The sequence below is a fragment of the Hyperolius riggenbachi genome, chromosome 2, assembly GCF_040937935.1.
Source record: "Hyperolius riggenbachi isolate aHypRig1 chromosome 2, aHypRig1.pri, whole genome shotgun sequence".
Classification (NCBI taxonomy): Eukaryota; Metazoa; Chordata; class Amphibia; order Anura; family Hyperoliidae; genus Hyperolius; species Hyperolius riggenbachi.
In genome coordinates, this window is record NC_090647.1 from 229616106 (window position 1) to 229626017 (window position 9912).

Sequence of the window (9912 nt, forward strand, 5' to 3'; positions counted from 1 at the left end):
GTAACGGATGGGGGAGAAAGGAGCGGGGCACCCGGGAAGAGGGAGTGAGGAGTAAGGCTCCCCTCCCTGCGGATGAATCCTGGTGTGCCTATGGCTCCCCACTCCATCAATTATACTGGGGGCATCTATGCCTGGCTACCTATACTGGGGGCAGATATACATGGCTACCTGTACGGTGACTAAATACCACATTGCAAATAACGTTCTCAAGCCCACCGGGGTTGGCACAGTTTTGACACCCTCGCCCTGCATGCAATTTAGCCCAGAAACGGCCCTAGTTAGAGAAGTGTTAACAGAGTACAGGCCTGTTTCCACTAAACGCAATTTTTCTGATGCAGAAAAATTATGGATTGCATGTTGCAGATTTCTGCATCAGATTCTGAGTGCAGAAAAACTGACTCCAATGAATGCCTATGGGTCTGTTTCCACTAACATTTTCATTGTTTTTGTTTTTTTTGTTTTTTTTTTTCATTTTTTTTTTTTTACGGACCTCAACTTAGTTACGGCCCAGCCTAAGATATACACTTCATTGCTGTGCTCCTATGGCTATGGGCTTAGGTTGCATCATAGTCTGCTTGACTTTACTTTTCATAATTTATGCCAAGAAAATAGAAGAAAAAAGAAAAAAGGAAGAAAAAAGAGCAGATAAATCAGAATATTGAAAAGTGAGTAACTGTATGAAAAGGTAAACTTTGGCTTCCTCTCATCGTTAACAAAAAAAACACTCTGCCTCGTCTTTTTTCTAATCTCTTAAATACAGCCAATTCCATTTGCATTCATTCTATCCAATACATACACACCTGCATCCATCCTTACAGACCCTCCATATCATCCATTCATCTTGCTATATCCGTCCATTCTTCTTCTCCACAACCTTCAACACTTGCAAGCTACCATTCTGCTATCATACACCTCCACCCACTATACTCTCTGCCTCCTCTAATTCCATCCTATCCACCCATCCAACATTTCCCCACCTCCACCTACACTTGACCCCCTTGTAGTTGACCTCCCTGCCCTGCAATTCATCACCTCTTATTTAGTGAATAGGCCATTCCTTTCCTTAACATTTTACATGTCTCTGTTCATTGTGTTAATGAACCTCAACCTTCATTTATCAGTGAATTTCATGCATTTCTAATGAAGATTGGATATCCATGTCTACATTTCTTATAGTTGTTTCCTACTTTAACTATCATGTTTTCTCTCCCTCACATAACACATCCATTCTTTCTATCCATTCTTCTAGTGTTCAACATCTTACGTCTTTCCATTTGTCAGCTATCATGCTTTTTGCAACTACAGTTCCTATTATTTTTATTAGTGTGCTGTTTATATTAACAGTTCTATCTGACATACTAAAAATGGCTTCTACTGCAGTAAGGTTGAAATTCACATAAGTTAATTTTTTTAGTAAAATCAATTAATTTACTCCAGAAAGTTTTCACCAAGGGGCATGACTACCACATGTGGATTGTTGTTCTGCCTTCCTGTCCACATGTCCAGCATTTGTTTCCCTGATGAGACAACTTATTTTTATATGCTGGCGTTAGGTACCATCTGGCATTTATCTTGAATTGCATTCGTTGCAGTAAAAAACTCCGTAAATGCCCCAGTTATTAGCCCAAATTTGTGCCCGTTCAAGTTCTTTCCCCCATTTGACACTGTATGCTGGTAAAGGGTGGGACTGACAATCAGTAAGATTTAAAAATGTATTGAAGTTAGAAAGTGTTTTTTTTTATTTGTTTATTTAGGAAAATATGTTTTTTCAAGAACATTCAATCTAATCCGTATCTCTTTTTTATTCTCTAATTTGTGAAGAAAACTTTGTGCTTGCACTAACCCCCAATTTTTCTTCTGACTATCTAGCATACTGGGGATTCACAACTCCTTGTCTCCTCTGAGGTTGATGACACAGGTTTCTACAGAAAAAATATTGCTTTTCAAACCATATAGCAGTTGTATGGGAAAAGGATGCAAGATGCAGAAATCTGCAACAGAAAAATTGATTTTAGTGGAAACAGGCCCATAGGTATTCATTGGAGTTTTTCTGCATCCAGAATCCGTGTGTAATGGAAACAGGCCCTAAATACCCACATCCCGAAATCTGGACGCAGAAAAAACTGATGCAGAACTGATGCAGAACTAGTGGAAATAGGCCCTAAGGAAACAGTTAGTTAAAGTGTACCAGAAACGAAAGTCAGTCGGGGCCAGTTGACGCATGCGCAGTGGGGTTGCGCACGCTTCTCTGCCTCGCTTCCATGGGCAGGAGAGTTCTGTGCCTGCACAGTAGTACTGCGCAGGTGCGGTGAGCTCCTGGTGACGGGAGCGCAGCGAGGAGGGCACTCATACGCAGTTAGCCCTGACAGCCGAAGATACAGGGACTACGTATGTTAGAATGAGGAGGCTCAGGACGGCACCGAGGGAGCGATCAGTCCAGAGGGTGCTGGAGGAAGTCCCAGGTATGTATGAATTTTTTTTTTTACATCTTTGGTTTCCTTTATGGATTAGCACTATTCAATACACATATAAACATGTTTATTTCCAGCATGGCACCAACAAAAAGCTAATAAGATGGATGAAGGAAGACCCCTAATGGGTCCATCAGGTCCAGAACCCTCTGGTGCAGTCTTAAACTCTGCTTCCCCTATAGCTATGCCACTGATTGGTCCATTTATTTTGACCAATTGAGAGTCTTGTTGAAACATTTAAATACAAGGAAGGAAAGAGGACTGGGTCTTGCATGCATTTTCACTCATAGCTTAATTTATTACTACCATAATAATAAATTAAGCTATTACTGCAAAATCCAGGTTGAGGCCCAGTCCTCGAACCTTTCTTGTTGTATATGTTTGCACCATTAAGGATCCAGTTGCAGGCTGGTCAACTCCCTGGTATTTGTAACGATTGGTGTCAGCAAGAACAGATTTTCTGATTATTGGTGATCTACAGCATCACCAATAATACAGATACTATACCTGATTATGTGGTGATCTGCAGAATCACCAATAATGCGAGTATAGCGAGACACAGGACAACCAGATGTAAAGATAGGTGTTTGGTGCAACAGTAATACAGATAGAGATACCAACTCCCCCAGAGAAGCTGGTAGAGGGAGATATCTCTATAGAACACAGGGATCAGCACTCCAGCAAGCTGGAGATGCAGATGAACTAGTAATCAGTTCACCCGAGGAGCGGGTGGAGCACAGTAAGACAACGTATACTGATCACCCGTGGAGCGGGTGATTCAGACTGTACTGCAGCAGATGATCACCTGAGGGGCAGGAGATCAAGACTGTACTGCAACTCCTAATCACCTGAGGAGCAGGTGATGAGGACAGTACCGTAGTTACTAGTCACCTGAGGAGCAGGTGATTAAGACTGTACTGCAGCTACTGGTCACCTGAGGAGCAGGTGATTAAGACTGTACTGCAGGTACTGGTTACCCGAGGAGCAGGTGATTAAGACTGTACTGAGAATCCCTCACCAGGGACTAGGCTCACTGGTGAGGGCAGGAGAGTCAGACAAACAGATTCGGCAACAAACGGACAGATACGGTACAAAGACAGAAGGCTTAAGCCAGAGTAGTGTTCAGGCTACAGGATCAGATAGGCAGAAGCACAGAATCAGTAAGCAGAAGAGTAGTCAAGGCTAGCAGAAGGTCATAACAAATAATACAATTCAATTAGTACTTTAGCTATCAACAGAATCTGACTAAGTGTGGATCCCCAGCTCCTGCTGGTTCTAGCACACTTTGAGATCTGACTAAGGTCTGAGTGCTAACACGTAGCATTTGCAACAGCAGACGAGGAGCTACTGACAGGCAGGTCCTATATATACTGAGAGCGCCACACAGCGCCGCCCCAGTCACTCAACCAATCAGGAGCACTGCTGGAGTCAGCTGACCGGCCGATCAGCTGACTCCCCTTCTATTCGCATAAAGGTCCTGTCGCCTGGCGCGCGCGTAGCCCTCAGTCTATGTGCAACTGACGGACCAGACAAAACTCCACCATGTAACTGTGCGGCGAAGGCCGCCGGCTGAGATGCGGAGACAGCCGCCATGCCGCTCACTGCTGCGGCGGCATCTCCGCTATCTATTACAGTATTCTAGTCATTGTTAGGTGTTTGAGCAATTGGACATCTTTTGATTTGACTTGAATACTTAAATACACCAGTGGTGACATTATCAGTCAGTTGCTAGGAAATGTGGTCAATGAGACCTCAATTAGTGCAGAATTATAACAAAAGCACACAATTAAAAGAAGAAGTAAATAAACAAAAGCACACAATTAAAAGAAGAAGTAGAATATTTGGAGAATAAAAACAGATTGCAATACTGGGTTATAACATAATTCTTTTAAAACAATATACCGTATGTGTGTTTTATTTCATGAAACCATACTTGCACAGTTTTTTTTACCTTTCAACCCTGTCATGCATAGATAAGTAATCCTAAAATTCCCTCTAGCCTATATACCTGAGTGAGATGGTGTTTAGGCCATCCACTCATTAATAGCCAGATAACACCATAAGCCTTCCCCACTTTATTACCCCCAGGTCCAATTTGTAGAACATGGATGTGGTGAAGAACCCCTTCTCCTTCATCAAAATTGCATTGCTAGAAGATTGCAAAGGGGAAGGTTTATATTAGTTGTCACTGTGTATGGCTGATCGGGTTGAGCAACTTGCCTGCTCTTTCTTGACCACCTATAGGAAGCAGGCATTTATTCAAGCACAACTGTGAACTTTACGTAACAGTGTCATTTTGTAAGGCAGTATTTTTTACATTTTTACAGTGGTGACTTGGCTATATGCTGTGCTGGTCTCTTTATTGAGTTTCGTTCACAGCTTTACATTACTGGTACTAAAAGGTAACTGCTAGAAGATGGTTTTTTCTTTTGTGTTCCTATGTGCCCTGAGTATTCAGTTATACAAGATTACAAGTGCGCTACCTACAGGTTAGAGTAACATTTTAACTCTTGATAGGCAGATATAAGTGATGCATGGCAATGTATGTATGATGGATAGTTAAAGTTCAAAACACAAACAGTGATCTGTTAAAGTGGACTTTCTCACAAGTATAGGTAATTAAAATTGTGAGATACAAATGAGAAAACTCTTACATTATTCTTTTTTCAGTTGGTTTAAAACAACAAATTTGGGGCCAAAAAATATACAGCAACATTTTGTGTATGTATTGCAGATTTTTTTTTCTTCTAAACTTTTTCTTGGGGAATTTAATGTTACATTTATAAAATAGGTTGAGAAAATAACAAACAAGTAGTGTAAAAGTGGTGAACATAACCTCCAATTGAATTGAATTGAAGTAACCACATAACGGAGAGAAATGCCAAAAGTGGCAAATAAGTTTTTGAGAAATGTACAATGTTATTTGTCCTATCATAGTGGTGAAAAAATATATCTTTTTTTATATATGTTGTGATACAAACACTATTATCAATAAATACCGGGTACTTGAAAAATGCTGAACACACAAAAGGTGATACTTGGACATTATTGAAATGTTTATAATGTAGTGAACAAAAATAATGCAGTTCAAAAAAAAGTCATATCACCTGTTTGTACCTTTATGAATAGGATAAAGTGACATTCTATTTTAGTCAAACAAATGTGCTTTGTGTTTTATTTACATTGCAAAACAGAGTAAACGTGCAGTTGTGCTTACTTCAGACCGTGTAAAGTACAGAAATAGTACAGTTGCTAGCCTGCACATTTTTGTGACGGAACCGTAATTAGGGTCTAATATTACTTCACACAGTTTGCTTAATTGTCTGTGAAGTTAGCCTTTAACTTTACAACTCCTGTACTAAAATTAAGACATTAATGTAATATTTTTATTTGTAGCCTTTTATGCAGTTTTGGACTATAATCACCCAGGGCATTTAATGAATATAAACTCATTCGAGATTTATGCCTCGTAAACAATGATTTCACGGCTAACGGAGGGCACAGTAGATGCAGTCTTGCTACAGCCATGTCTATCATTGCTGCTATCATCCTTATGTACATATTAATGTACATAATATATTAATATGAACACATTATGTACAAGTATATTCAAATGAACAACCAGTAATTATATTTGATCTGGTATGGAGAATTCTTTTTTATTATTATTATTATTTATTGCTTCTGATGTGAAGACTTCTTTACCCGCAGGTATTTTATGAAAGTTATTGTTAACAGCATTAGTTTTGCATTGGTTTAGCATTAAGAGTTGCACAACCAAGGTTCTCATACTATGGTGACCATCTGGGCTCTATAGCATCTTCCACACACTCCGCATGGAACTGGCAAGGATTTCTGACATTTCCTGTGGTCTTTTTTACACATGCATTGGTAGGTTTGACTTGATTAGGTGCTTCTCTTCCACAAGAGTAATGGTCCCATTGGAGAAATAAGTTCAGGAACAGTGTTTTGAAATGATGTACCATGGAAGTGACTCATGCATACTGTGTGCATGACTGACAAACAGATGTCCTAAACATGTAGGCTAACTGGAAGCCATTAGGTAACTAGGCACTGAGAAACACTGAACCTCCACTTGAACCCCTGTCTCCTACAAGATACTTCTCAAATCGTAAAGATGTGAATAATATGGCACTGGACAGTACGCAGATACATCATATTATAATATTATGTGTATGCTGTCTGACTCTGTAGGGCCTTTTAGACAGCAATGAAACACTATGGTATGAGTTTTGGTCACATTTCAGAAATTTTCCAATCACATGACAAGGTATATTCCTATAAAGGACCACTATCACGAAAAATTGTAAAAATTTAAATACATGTAAACTCATACAAATACCAAATACATTTCTTCCCGAGTAAAATGAGCCATAAATTACTTTTCTCCTATGTTGCTGTCAAATACAGCAGGTAGTAGAAATCTGACAAAGCCGTCAGGTTTTGGACTTGTCCATCTCCTCATGACCTTTATTGTTCCATCTCTCAGCATGGCCTTTATTGTTTATAAAGACATTCTCTGAACACGATTTATACAAAGATGCTGGACAGCCTCCTTGCTTGTTGCACACTTTTTTGGCTGTTGGATGAAACAACTGCCATTTACTAAGAGCTGTTAAAAATAATAAAACCTTGAGAATCCCCCATGAGGACAAGTCCAAACCTGTCGGCTCTGTCAGATTTCTACTACCTGCTGTAAGTGACAGCAACATAGGAGAAAAGTAATTTATGGCTCATTTTACTCGGGAAGAAATGTATTTCTTATTTGTATGTGTTTATATGTATTTTAATGCACAAGGCACTGTTGAGAGCCAGTATTGCATCCACTGATTATTAAAAAGTAGGGAAGCTAATTCATATTTAATGCATATCTCTTCACAGGCAAGATGCTTCAAAAAGAAAAAAAAAAAACATAAATACAGCCGTACATTAACTACATCATATCTCTGGTCATACGGTAGATCCTATGTAACTATGGTAGAAGAAGGACTACATTTATTATCTGCAAAGGACACTTCGCTCCTAACAGTTTGACACAAATGACACAGCAGCTGCTGCATGGAGTAGAGTTGGTATCTGCTCCCAAGTATACTACATGAGGGCAATATTATTAAAGGACATTCATTTATTTTATCCACAATGTTCCCCTGCAAATATCATTATCCTGATTTTTTATTTTTTTTGCTGTGAAGAGACATGTCCTATTAAACTGCTCTTCCTTGCTGTGGGAAATACAGATCAATAGAAGTCTACCTTTCATTTGTATTTGGATGGCTGTTCCAAGTTCCTGCTTAGGAAGTGGGTATGAACGCCGTGTAAGTGACATATAAGTATATGCCACAGAATATGTTGGTGCTTCGTACATCAATAATAATATGTATAGCTAATTGCATTTACATAAAAGGCAGTTCTTTGCAGTGGCGGACATACGGCCGTGCAGGCCGTGCCGCCGCACGAGGGCCCCTGAAGTTCCGTTTTCTTCAGGGGCCCATTAAGTATTTTTTTTTTTTTTTTATTATTTTATTCCCCGGGGGGCCCCCCGATTCCTATCCTCCCTCCCTCCCTCACCTCGGGGGGCCCCCCTCCCGATATGCGCGGCGGGAGAGCGAGCGAGCGAGCGGCAAATGCAGGAAGTCTTCAGGGCTCTCCAGGCATCCGCTAGAGGCCCAGCCGCTTAGTCTCCAATATGTCTCCAGTTGGAGACATATTGGAGACTCAGCGGCTGGGCCTCTAGCGGATGCCTGGAGAGCCCTGAAGACTTCCTGCATTTGCCGCTCGCTCTCCCACCGCGCATATTGGGAGGGGGCCCCCCGAGGTGAGGAAGGAAGGGAGGGAGGGAGGATAGGAGTCGGGCCCCCCACCCGGATAGCTACCCACCCGGCTACCTAACCACCTACCCACCCGGCTACCTACCTACCCACCCACCAGGCTTCCTACCTACCCACCCGACTACCTAACCACCCACCCGGCTACCTACCTACCCACCCACCCGGCTACCCACCCACCAGGCTTCCTACCTAACCACCCACCCAACTACCTAACCACCCACCCGGCTACCTACCCACCCGGCTACCTACCCACCCACCAGGCTTCCTACCTAACCACCCACCCAACTACCTAACCACCCACCCGGCTACCTACCCACCCGGCTACCTACCCACCCGGCTACCTACCTACCTACCCACCCGGCTACCTACCTACCTAACCACCCACCCGGCTACCTACCTAACCACCCACCCGGCTACCTACCTAACCACCCACCCGGCTACCTACCGGGCTAGTTACCAACCCACCCACCAGGCTACCTACCCACCCACCCGGCTACCCACCCACCCACCAGGCTACCTACCTACCTACCCACCCGGCTACCTACCTAACCACCCACCCAGCTACCTACCGGGCTAGTTACCAACCCACCCACCAGGCTACCTACCCACCCACCAGGCTACCTACCTACCCACCCACCCACCAGGCTACCTACCCACCCACCAGGCTTCCTACCTACCCACCCGGCTACCTACCTACCCACCCGGCTACCTACCCACCCACCAGGCTTCCTACCTACCCACCCGGCTACCTACCTAACCACCCACCCGGCTACCTACCTACCCACCCACCCACCCGGCTACCCACCCACCAGGCTTCCTACCTACGTACCCACCCGGCTACCTACCTAACCACCCACCCGGCTACCTACCTAACCACCCACCCGGCTACCTACCGGGCTAGTTACCAACCCACCCACCAGGCTACCTACCCACCCACCAGGCTACCTACCTACCCACCCACCCACCAGGCTACCTACCCACCCACCAGGCTTCCTACCTACCCACCCGGCTACCTACCTACCCACCCGGCTACCTACCCACCCACCAGGCTTCCTACCTACCCACCCGGCTACCTACCTAACCACCCACCCGGCTACCTACCTACCCACCCACCCGGCTACCCACCCACCAGGCTTCCTACCTACCTACCCACCCGGCTACCTACCTAACCACCCACCCGGCTACCTACCTAACCACCCACCTGGCTACCTACCGGGCTAGTTACCAACCCACCCACCAGGCTACCTACCCACCCACCCACCAGGCTACCTACCTAACCACCCACTTGGCTACCTACCTAACCACCCACCCGGCTACCTACCTAACCACCCACCCGGCTACCTACCGGGCTAGTTACCAACCCACCCACCAGGCTACCTACCTACCCACCCACCAGGCTACCTACCTAACCACCCACCCGGCTACCTACCGGGCTAGTTACCAACCCACCCACCAGGCTACCTACCTACCCACCCACCGGGCTACCTACCTACCTACCGGGCTAGTTACCCACCCACCCACCAGGCTACCTACCCACCCACCCACTCACCCACCCACTAGGCTACCTATCCACCCAACCACCCATGGGAGCT